The sequence below is a fragment of the Ictidomys tridecemlineatus genome, unplaced genomic scaffold (genome assembly GCF_052094955.1).
Source record: "Ictidomys tridecemlineatus isolate mIctTri1 unplaced genomic scaffold, mIctTri1.hap1 Scaffold_82, whole genome shotgun sequence".
Taxonomy (NCBI): Eukaryota; Metazoa; Chordata; class Mammalia; order Rodentia; family Sciuridae; genus Ictidomys; species Ictidomys tridecemlineatus.
The window spans coordinates 117,424-130,150 of record NW_027526077.1 but is presented as its reverse complement, the minus strand read 5'-3'; the positions used below and the strand labels follow the sequence as shown (position 1 = coordinate 130,150).

Sequence of the window (12,727 nt, the reverse complement as noted above, 5' to 3'; positions counted from 1 at the left end):
TAATGGTTTGTGGTCAGTGGAACACCTGAAAAACACCTGAGAACCAATTGATGTAGGCAGTCTTCTAGGGATTTTCATACTGAGGATCAGATGTACCTGACAGATTCAAGGTCCACCTGAAGATTCTGATATAAAAGGTTTGGGTCAAGGCATCTTGGCCCAAAAACTCCCCCCCCCCAAGCTATTGTAATAGTGAATGTAGTTATTGTAATAGTGAATGAAGGCATTGAGTGGTCGTCTCTAAGCCACTGATGATGTCACCTGTGGTATACACAGCTGAACATTAAAGGATATGGGGTAACTGTCTGCTTAGTAGGTCAGAGAGAGCCCTCATTAATAATAATTAAGGGCTGGGGATTTAGCTCGGTGGGTACGGTGCTTGCCTCATGCTCAAGGCTCTGGGCTCTATCCCCAGCACCACAAAAAAATTAATAATCATTAATTAATTAGTCATAATAGTTAAGCCTACCACGTACTTACCTGGATCATCTCATGTGATCCTCCTAACAAGCGTGTAAAGGTAGGGGCTGGTATTATTCCCACTACACAGTTATAGGAACGGGAGCTTACAGAAGTGGGATTCCAAATCCTGACCAGTTATTCCAGAGGCTATGTTCTTAGCCACTGTGCAATGCTGTTTTTTGTTAAAGTATTTGGGGAAAAAAGTTCTTCCCTAAAACACAACATCTTAATGAAAGCGGCTTCAATCTGTATTGCCTCTGGATCATATTGTCCAATAATGCATAGGAACTGGTTATTTTGATAAATCTTGGGCACATCTCCCCCTCCGCCAACACACACCCTGTCTTTTGTTCATCTCTGTAACCCTGTATCAAAATAGCACAATGTTTGGCCCATTACACATGCTCAGTAACTATTTGATGAATTTAAAACACAATTCTGCAACCGTAATAACCACCATGTGACTATACCAAGCACTCCACTTAATCAAAGCTCCTGTGCTATGCAGCCCACATTGAAACAGACTGAAAACTGTGACTTAGCTACCCATGGGGAGGACACGGCCAGCATGAACACAATGATGAGCTTCCAAGGCATACACATGCTTTCTCTCTGTGACTGTATCTTGAACAAACCTGGAAGGATCTGGGGTCCCAATGAAGTAGTGAATACATGGCGAGCTTCTGTTCTGAGGCAGGACAGACACTATACTGGCTGTGGTGAGGAAAGATTCAGAGTCTATGCAGACTCCTCTTGCTTTGTCCCGTAAGACGTCAATCATTGTCTGTACAGTGATGCTTTCTGAAAGAGAGATGGATAGCGGAGAGATGTAACTGTGGCACGTTGTTAACCAAAACCCATTCACTCCTTTATTTTTTACATTAATAAGCCCATGAAATTATACCTGGGATCATAACCCTCAGTGACAGAATACATGTCCCAGCTTTCTTTGTGACTAAGTCTGGCCATGTGGTCAATTCTGACCAATGGGAGATCAGTAAAATGGTGTGTGCAACTTTCTGGTCACATCCACTTCCTTGCCTTTCATTTTTCTCCCTTCCTGTTTGCTGGGAGATGCCAACCATCAGACCAAAAATGGAGGTCCATCCCTAGACAATCCATATACATCTGGACTATCTCATGGGAAAGGAAGAGCTTCTGTGCTCTTCAAGCCATATTAATTTGGAGTCTCTCTGTTACAGCACTTAGCTATACCTCAACTAGTACAATACTCAATATATATCCATTAGGAAGTGTATGCAGTCTGTAAACAGATCCCCAAGCTAGGGCTGTTTGGGATCATTACTAAATTTGGAGAATGATCTCCCTACAGTCAGAAATATACACACTGAGAGGCATTTATAATATTTGGAGGCTATAAGATTATTGTCTCTGAATTCAGATGAATGAATAAACAAATCCTTGAGCCAGATGAGGTGGCACATGCCAATAATCCCAGCAGCTCAGGAGGCTGAGACAGGAGGATCATGTGTTCAAAGCCAGACATAGCTACTTAGCAAGGCCCTAAGCAACTTAGCAAGACCCTGTCTCTACATAAAATAGAACAATGGTGCTGGGGATGTGGCTTAGTGGTTAAGCACCCCTGGGTTCTATCCCCGGTACAAAACCAAAAAAATATTTGTATGGGATCCCACATCTATAGGCTCCTCTCTGGTTGTAATTCATTAAAAGGCTATTTCAGTCTGTGTTCACAAAGACAGAATCAAAACATCACATAGGGAGAGAATTTGCTAGCACAATGCATATCCTCTTTATAAATCTCTATAACAAGTCACAACTAAAACTATTTAAAATGTCTTTGATTTTTTTTAACTATCCAGTGTTCAAACTTTCTTACGTTCTCAAAAATTAGGTATTGATTTGGAGTTTTTCATTTGTTTGTTGTGGGGGATTGCAGGGCTGGAGATGGAACCTGGGGGCCCTGAAAAAGGAATGCTCAGCATGGGCACTACCGCTATACTACATCTCCAGTCTTGGTATAGGATTTAAATCAGAATCCAACAGATGGGCAATATCTCTTGAATATTTTAATCTCTGCCTCTTGATTTGTCTTCTTGCACCTTATTTGTCATAGAAATCAGGTCATTCTTCCTGTAGAGTTTCACACAAGCTGGACTTGCACGTGGCATCCCCCTGGTGGAACTGAAGATGTTCCTCTCTCCTGTGCATTTCCTATAACCTATAGGTTTCCTATAACCAGAAGTTTCATCAGATTTAAGGATACTGTTATGCTACGAACTACTGAACAACTTTCATCAAGCTAGTTTTGATTTCATTAAACATCTTTAGAAGTTCTTTTTCAAATTCTCATTTTAAAATGAATACTTTCTTACCTTCCTATCTAGAATATATGACTTAAGTTTCACAGCAAAAACCCTAAAGTATTCTTCTAGATGAGATAAAAAGAAACTTTTTTCTTAAAGGATCAGGTAGAGATTATTTTAGGCCTATGGACCATATGGTCTCATTTTAACTTCCCTGTTGCAATGGCTCAAATTCACCAGTGCAGCATGAAGGCAGACATAAACAACACATAAATACCAGGTGAGTGCTACAGCTTGGATTCTGAACATCCTGAAAGGCCCTTGTGTTGACAGCTTGGTTTCCCCCCTGCAGTGCTACTGGGAGGTGGTGGACCTTTAGGAGGTGGGGCTTAGTAGAAGGAAGTTAGATCCTTGAGGGCGTGCCCTTGAAGAGGATATTGAGACCTTGGCCCCTCCCTGTCACCCTTCCCAAAAAAGCATTTCCTAGCTGCCATAAGGTGAGCTATGTCTTTGCCATGTGCTCTCCTGTTGATGTGCTACCATATCACATGCCCAAAAGCAATGAAGCCAACCGACCATGGACTGAAACCTCTGAAACTGGAAGCCAAAATATATCTTTCCTCCTAATAAGTTGTTTATCTCAGGTATTTTGTCACAGTGACAAATAGATAACCAACAGAGTGTGTCTGTTTCAATTAAATTTTATTTATAAAACGGGCAGCTGCTACAGGATGTAATTTGCTGACTCCAGTTCTAATGGATCAAAAGTTTAATTTATACCATGCTTATAATTCCAGCAGCTCAGGAGGCTGAGGCAAGAGGATTATGAGTTCAAAGCCAACCTCAGCAAAAAAGTGAGGCATTAGGGCTGGGGTTGTGGCTCAGCAGTAGAGCACTTGCCTACCATGTGCAAGGCCCTGGGTTCAATTGTCAGCACCACATAAAAATAAATAAATAAAGATATTGTGTCCAACTTACAACTAAAAAAATAAATATTAAAAAAAAGAAGCCAGGTGTTAAGCAACTCAGATCCTGTCTCTAAATAAAATACAAAATAGGGCTGGGGATGTGGCTCAGTGATTGAATGCCCCTGAGTTCAAAAAAAGTTCGACTTACAAAATACATATACAACTAGCGAAGATAAAATGTGACCAGTGTGGGTGTTTTGGAAAAGTTCCCTCTCTGGCACAAAACATGGTAAACAATCTAATCAACACACTTACCTAAATATGGATTCTGATTAAGTCAGTAACTGGGTGGCAGAGAGAGGATTGATGAAGAGAATTCAAGACACTTCTACTAACAAAGTTTCATGGAACAAAGGACTGTGCAAGCATCACAAGAGAATCTTAAGACGAATGAAAGATAACACCCCCGCCCTCAAGGCCCAGCAGACAAGTGGAAAAGAGGAAACTATAAGGAGAAAATAAGCCAAATATGTAACTGAGCTATAAGGAGTATACTTATTTGCAATAAGTATCACAAAGGACTCATGATAACATCAATGTTCAAAGAAAAAATAACATCAGTAAAAACAAGGGACCTCCATGGGTAAGAAAATACTGTGTAAAAATAAGTACAAGTTGTCTCCTTGCCTGGATACCAGAGAATTTTGCTAAAAGTGAGTCTTTATGTCATAGTCCATTCTCTACCCCTCCTCTTTATCCTTCCAAATCCAGACCAGTGCTCTGCAAAAGCTACAAGCAAAGTGTGAGAAGGAGAATCCTAAAGGACAGCCAAACTCACCTTCTTGCTTTTCTAAGCTGTCTTTGCCTTCAAAGTTGTCTGAGTAGTCATCAGCTGGAGAAAAAATCTGGAAAAAATTGAACTCATCCTCTCCCATCCACCAGCGTTGACTCTGAGCATAAGTCCTGAGTTCAGGGTGCTCCGCGTCCATCTTTGTAGTGAGGGAAAGCTGATTGCAGATGCACTTTACTCCCTCTGCAGAGTACAAAGCACGTACACTTAGGAAAACTTAATCAGAAAATGGAAATTCATGGAAAATCCTTCCTTGGAACACTGACTTTATAGGAAGGAAGGAATTCAAATTTTGAAGCAAGAAACACAATCTTGGTCCCCTTTCTAGTTCCACCAATATTGATTGGCATCATCACATTTTAAATGTGAAATAACTTTATTGCTCTTAAATTCACAATCAAAATGAAATACACAAGGCCCTTCATTCTAAATAACCCCAAGTGTGCATTACCTACAAGAGAAGTGAAACGTCCTTTGAAAGAGGTAGTGCTGACAAGATTTAGAAATTCCTCCACAGAAATGCTCTGTAGCAACCACAGGTCCCTCCTCCCCAGTCTGACTCTTTTTCACCTAGAAGCCCACTTTATACCACCCCGACTCACCCAAATACACACACACACACACACACACACACACACACAATCTATAATGCAAATCAGATACTTCTTTGTTCAACATTTTTTCAACATTTAGAAAAACACGTGGCAATGATAATGAATCATTTCAGAACAAGGAATGGCCTGACACAGTGGCACATGCCTTTAATCCCAGCAGCTCAGGAGGCTGAGGCAGGAAGATCTCAGGTTCAAAGCCAGCCTCAGCAATTGAGTGAGACTATAAGCAATCTAGTGAGACACTGTCTCAAAATTTTAAAAAATTTAATAAAGGACTGGGGTCAATCCTGGTACACAAAAAAGTGGGGAGAATGTACTTATAAATATATGTGTGTCTAGATGTATGTGTGAAAAATATATGGAAATATTTTCCTTATAAATATATGTATAGCTAAATGAACTCAGAAAGGAATGCCTTCTGAGTACACTCTCCCTTAATGAATGAGGATTAGGTGAGAATTCCTCTCAGCTGACAGACTTGCTCTGTTTCTTCAATTTCTTTTTTTTTTCAGTTGAATATGGACACAATACTTTTATTTATTTATTTATATGTGGTGCTGAGAATTGAGCCCAGTGCCTCTACATGCTAGGCAAGTGCTCTGCCACTGAGCTATAATTCCAGCCCTGTTTCCTCCATTTCTGTATTTGCAGGCTGAGCTTCAAACACATGGAGAACAACTTGGCCTTTAAGCTTGAGATGGTGTTCAGAGTGCAAATTTCAAGCTATCAGGGCTAGTGCACAAGGCCCATTCACAATTGTTGCTCCCAAGGAACATGCTAAGCTTCCAAATTCTTGAACAATAAAGTGGGAGAAAGCAAGTCAGTCTAAACTATAAGCTGCTATAGAGCCATTACTTCCTAAAACCCAGTCCCTAGAGGCAGGCTCAGTGCTGGGCTAAGTGCACCCAGGATGTTTTGCTTCACTGATTTACACTTCCAAAATAAGCACTCCTGGATGATGGGCACTGGTATTTTTCCATTCATTTTTTTCAGAGCGTACCACAGGAGTCAAATTATAAACTATTTAAAAATTTTTAAAAATTGTTTTAGCCTAAACTGGTGATTTTGATATCATTTACACTAAGTTTTTTTTTTTTTTAAGTTCTCATAAAGAGCTCCATAGATGTTACTTTCCTAGAGGGCTGACTTATGGTCGACATTTGCTTTTAGGAATCATCATTTGGAGTACTGACCTACTAGTATCAATCACACTACTGCTGGGATCACAGGACAAGAAATCGATAAGCCCAAGAAATGATTGTGTGTTTTCTTTTAATTTGAATGTTTAGTGAAAGACAACATTCATTTTGTGAATATGGATTTTTTAAGCTATATTTTGAAGGGGCTCAGCTTTTGAAATGAAGTTATAGATCAAAACGTCTTTGATTCTACTTAAAAGTAATATGATGGCTTTGAAGCATGGCCCACTAGCCTTTTCAATGGAACCATTCAACAGGAAGACTTCAGGGGCTGGGTTGTGGCTCAGCGGTAGAGCGCTCACCTAGCATGTGCAAGGACCTGGGTTTGATCCTCGGCACCACATAAAAATAAATAAAATAAAGGTATTGTGTCTATCCACAACACTTCCTCTTAGGAAAGGAGTTTGAGGGCTGGGGTTGTGGCTCAGTGGTAGACAGTTTGCTTAGTGTGTGTGAGTCACTGGGTTCAATTCCCAACATCACATAAAAAAAAAAACTAAATAAACAAAATAAAGGTATTGTGTCCATCTATAACTAAAAACATTAAAGAAAAAAGCATGAGGTTCCTGCACTGTGGGAGAGATGGAGACCTGATGGGCCACACAGGTTGCCCTTGTCCTATAAATTCTGAAAGAGTTGGGCAAAGTGGGCACAGGCCCTGCTGGTTACATGCTAGGTAGAGAGGGGTAGAGAAATTCCTGTGGTTGTTGAGGGACCCTCTAGCCCATTCAATAGTCTTATGAGAATGTGCCTTCACACATTTTGACCAGGAAACCACTATCCAGATTTCTCTGCCTCCATGGGAAACTAACTGTGTATGGGGTTCAATGTGCCCAACATCCAGAGAAGCCCTGATCACTGGACTTTGTGCACAGGAAACAAGTATGACTTCCAATGACTGAACCAGATCTGCTTCTAACTCAGGTCAGATCTGGCGCCAGTCACCCCTAAGGCAAGTGTGGCAAACAGGTTTCATCTCAACATCATTTCTGATTCATTGGTAAATTAGGTTGAAAAAAATACATAGGTCAACTATAGGCTCAATAAGAAGTATGCAGGAATCTACTGGCCATGTCTTTGTGGATACAGGAGGGAAGAGTGGCAGTGCATTGCTATGCATTTATCATTCTGTCCTAAAGAATGTAAGAATGTCACTGGCCAATCCTTAGAACTCTTGGGAGCCTTTTAACCCATTCTGGGATCCAATCCCATCTAGAATATGAAAGTGCTGAGGTACTGATTCAAGGTCACCACTCCCACCTCTAATGTTTCCTTCCCTGTGCTGTCTTAGGAGCCAGAGGCATAGAGCAGCAATTTTATGAGCACTAATTCCTTCCATGAGGATCACCAAGTTCTATGTCCTTCTAGGAACATTACCTCACAGAGAAATGGCCTGATTGGTCTAGAGTAGCACTGAATAATCCTCACACAGACACAAACTCCTTCTTTTAGAGGACCATTCCAACCACAAACAGCTACAGGGCACGGTAGCTGATTCGAACTCAGGACAGTTTCCCATTGAAGGGATTTCTCAATGACCATCTTGGTCAACAGAGTAACAGTTTGAGTCATGCAGAAGCCTGTAGTCAGAATTGGGTTCTGCCTGGAAAGCAAACAGAAAATAGGAAATGTTAGGAATATGCTTCCCAAGGGCCAGCACCCCTTCACTCTAGATTCAGAAAACCCCAGGTGCATTTCCAGAAACAGATGCCCAGAAGTGAACAGTGTGTTTAGGCATGAAGAGCCAGCACAGACAGAGGCTGCACGATAGCATGATTTCTCTGGATCTGGTGCTGTGGGTCCAGCCAACATCCATCTCAGTCTTTCACATGCTCAAGACCACTCACCTGTGATTTTCTCAGCAGCCCAGTACTTCTCTACGGTCTCAAGCACCCAGGCCTCGTCTCGATCCACAAGCAGATATGCACTTTGGAAGCTATGGCAGGAGTTTTCATCTTCGTAATAATTCCCACCCTGTCCATGTTCTTCCAACAAGGAGACGATGACATCTAAGGCTTTTTTAGCTGTTGTCCCTCTTTCTAAACCAAGCCTGAAGTCAGGAAACAAGAAGTGTTCCTCAGTCATTTCAACCCACATGATTACTGTCATAGCAACCAAAGACCAAGACAAGGCCCAGGCCTGAAGCACTCCAATGCATGTATGATGTTCAATTTGCAGACCAACATGCAAACCAATCAACGATACTTTCAACTCAAAATACCTCTATCACACATTAAATTACAAATGAAAAAATTATCCCCCTTTTGCAGAGACAGAATCAGGAACCAGCAGCTTTTTCCCCTAGAAAGGAAGGTCAGCCCCCTCTTTCTCTGTGCTGACTCCGTCTCCCATGAATCTGTCTGGCTCAGCTCTAGCCCTCAGCAAGCCCTGTGCTTCCTCCTGACTCCTACCTAGACAAAAGGAAATCTCTGCCCAGCCCAGCTTTGCTCGCCATCATTCTACACAGGTGTTTTGGTTATTGCTACATATTGTGTCCCTTCAAACTTCATATGATGAAACCCTATCACCCAATATAATGACACTAGGCAAGGGGGCCTTTGGGAAATGACTAATAATAGAGGAACCTTATGATGGGATTAGTTTTTGTATGAAGGAGGCCTCGAGAGCTGCCTTGCCCCATCTACCATGTGAGGACACAGCAAGAAGGCACCACCTGTGAGTCAGATATGCGTTCACACCAGACACCAAACGTTGGCACCTTGACCTTGGACTTCCCAGCTCCCAAAGTATGAGCAATAAGTTTCTGTTGTTTATCAGCATCCTATTTATAGTTATCTCAGTCTGGATAGTCTAAGACAATTAGTAATAACAATATTTAATTACCAATCATTCTCCTCTGTGTTTATAATTTGCTCAGAGATCTCATTAGAAATGGTTTTCTAGGAGGACATGATCCATTTTTTTTCTACGTATTTCCCTCCTACCTATTAGCCTACAGCAATTGGTGTGGCTTATAGCTTCAGTTATCAAAATAACACACCTTCCTTCTGAAGTGAGACATCCATCCTGGCCCTTCCAATTAATAAACCTTTTAAAGAGAGTACAGATATTGCCCTCTGTGTGACCATAGGCAGTTTACATAATACATTTGAACTTCAGTTTTATGACATCCATGAAATTAGTTCCTCTATCATTGGGTTACAATGGATATGAGTTTCATGAGATAATGAACATGAAAATATATGGCCTGGGGCTGGGGATATGTCTCAGTGGTAGAGCATTTTCCTGGCGTGCATGAGGCCCTGGGGTCCAATCCCCAACACTGCAAAAGGAAAAAAAGAATGGCATAGTGCCTAGGACCAAATAAATGATGAGTAGATTTCAGGGGGCAGAACACTGTGGCAGAGAAATCTGCAATTTAGAAATAAAGAACTAACTTCTCACTCTGGTTTAACTACTCACAAGCAGTATGATCTTAAGTAATGTCTTCTTTTCAAACCTCTATTTTCTTATTGGTAAAGTGAAAACATTTCTACCCCCCTCCTCAGGCTGGTATGAAAGAAGATGGTACATCATACGTATTCAGTTCATTTATTCATCTGATCATTCAAATTGTAAGTCTATTGGCAAAAATTCAAGAGTCTTAGAGCAAAGCTACTGAGATGGTGGTACAAGCCTGTTCTTGGTGAATTTTCAACACAAGAAGCAGTAGCTATTAAAATTCACCCAATTCAGTACTTTCTAAAGGAGCATTCCACTGTGCTGTCATGGAGAAGAAAAGATAATGTAGCCACAAGCTATGGACTTATTCTGTAACAGGCTTATTTTCATAGTCGATTTATTACGCACCGATTCATTTGAAATTTCTCATTCTAAGCTCATTTAAGAAGGCTTGGTTACAAAGCTCTGATCTACAAAGCTGAACCCCAATGCCTTAGGAGAGTGATACAAAATTTTAAAAATAATCCTGATCCTTTTGTGGTTCACAAGCATGGGGATTGGTTTTGCCCACTGTTGTCTGGGAGACACCTCCCTCAAACCTTGTTACCACATTGGCACATTACCCACCTGACATGAAAAGAAAAAAAAGAGCAAGCTTATTGAAAGATAGATGAAATTAAGTAGACTTTTCCTTGGTCGAGGTTGTCTTCTCCAAAAAGGAGCAGCAAGAGTGAGAGCTCATTTTATCTTGAGGATCTGGAGCAAACCAGTGTTCTGTGAGACCTGCATCCAGAACTGCACCTGGAAGGCCTCCTTCCTCCTTCCTAGGGTCCCTGGTGGGCCCTGGTTACAACGCCTCCTATACCCACTCCAGCAGATTCTGCTCCCAGAGCCTTTGCAGGGCCCCAACTGACAGACGCAAATCTATGTAGGGACAGGTGAACACGTAGCCGTGCTCAGTAGCCCCATCTTTGGAGGCTGGGATCTCTCTAATGTTTTCTGGATATTCAGCCTGTTTAACTTCCACTGAAACCCACAATGTGTGCACTTGCCTCCGCCCTGACTTGGATGCCCTACATGCACAGCAGGACCTCAGCACCCTGCTACAGACATAATTGTGGTTTCACTCTTCTCCTCCTCAGACCAGGACCATGGGTAGCACCGTGAACCCACATGACCATCTCCAGCCTGGTCTCCCAACCACAGAATGAAGACAGGACCACCAGCTCCTTAGTTCAAGGCTGCGAAGAACATCAGGGTTCTGTACTCTCCTCTGAGACTGAGAGATGCAGGAGAATCCCATGTCACTGAGTGTGGAGGAAATGCCACCGATACCAGGCCTGTGGTAATCCTGGGACACACCCAGTATCCAGAGGCCTATTTTAATGCTGTTTTCAACTGCCTTGCCTCCTAGATGAAGTAGATTCATGTGGTTCCAAATAAGAACAGCACTTTTCTGGCCCCCGTGCCTCATTTCCCTCCCACCACCACACGTTAACCTGAGTAAGATCAAGATAGGGAAAGGGATAAAATTAAATGAGCTAAAGTTGTAGTCTCATTCTGAGATCTACTTTCAGTGTAACTCAGATCCTTCCAAACTTTATGCTTTGTCTAGGTTGTTCTGGGCCTGAGAGTTAACTGCTCCTAAATGCAATTCCTAGTTTTATGGGAAAATATTTATTTGGTGTTCACAGGCTTGTCGCAGGGATGTCAAGCTAGCCCCACCCAAACCTGAAAGATTTATACATCTCACATGTAGGAAGAGAATCACCTGCACTTTATTTACTTAAAGCCCCTGTAAGAACTCTGCATATCTTTTCAATATCTGTGGCTCTAGAGATAAGTGGGACCTTGTCCCTTTGTATGCCAAATAAGGTAAAACTAAGTTATAACTAGATTTACTGTGGGATATGTAATTGCTGCCCCTGGGAAACAAATGAAAATAGTCAACACCCCTCCCCTTAGCCTTAGAGGACTCTGCCAATTACCTTCCTTCTTCCCATAATCAACAAGTTTGTAAGTCCCCTTGGGGTAACAGCTGTTATGGCTTAGATATGACGTGTGCCCCCAAAAGCTCTTGTGAGACAATGCAAGAAAGTTTAGAGGTGAAATGATTGGGTTACACGAGCCTTCAGTGCATCAATGCTCTGATATGGATTAACTGGGTGGTAACTATAGGCCGAAAGGGTGTGGCTGGAGAAGGTGGGTCACCAGGGGTGTGCCTTTGGAGTTTATATTCTGTCCCTGGAAAATGGAGCTTTTCTCTGCTTCTGGTGCCCAGGTCCTGAGCTGCTTCCCCCATCACACCTTTCTCCATGATGCTCTACTTCACCTGGGCCCAGGGCAATGGAGTTGGCCATTTATGCACTAAGACCTCTGAAACCATGAGCCAAATAAACTTTTATGTCTCTAGTTGTTCTTGTCCGAACTTTTGGTGACAGCAGCTAAAAATCTGACTAAAACAATAGCCTTCTGGACACTAAAAAATTCCCAGCCTTCAACCAGAGGCCTGGATGTAGGAAGGTAAGGCTGTGAACTGATCTTATACGTCACCCCGCCCCCAAAATTTGTATGTTGAAGCCCAACCCCCAATGTGATGGTACTTAGAGGTGCCTTTGGAAGGTGATTAGGTCATGAGGATGGAGCCTTTGTGATGATATTAGGGTCTTTATGAAAGAGACACCAGATCTTGTCCTCTTTCTGCTGTCTGTCATGTAAGGGCACAAAGAACAGGCAGTATCTGCAAACCAGAAAGTGGGTGCTCACCAGACACTGGATCTGCTGGCACCCTGATCTTGAACTTCCCAACCTCCAGAAGAGAAATAAACATGTGTTGTTTAATCTCTCTAGTCTATGACACCTTTATCATAGCAGCCCAAATCAACTAAGAAAGGTCACAAGTGGATGTTAAGTGCCGCATTGGTTTGGGAATTTAAAACTGATAGAAACGCATGGTTTTGGACTGCACTTCTGCACTAGGCTCCAAAGACCAGACCAGACCAAACCA

At 42.1% G+C, this 12,727-nt stretch overlaps 1 non-coding gene and 1 pseudogene across 1 annotated transcript; one reads left to right on the top strand and one right to left on the bottom strand.

Annotated features, from left to right (window-relative positions):
• LOC144374691 (secernin-1-like) overlaps nucleotides 1-12,727 on the bottom strand; it is a 53,283-nt pseudogene that overhangs the window by 13,711 nt on the left and 26,845 nt on the right.
• Nucleotides 10,250-10,353, top strand: LOC144374695 (small nucleolar RNA U13). Its single transcript, XR_013434028.1, has one exon. It is a non-coding gene; the product is annotated as a small nucleolar RNA U13 (small nucleolar RNA).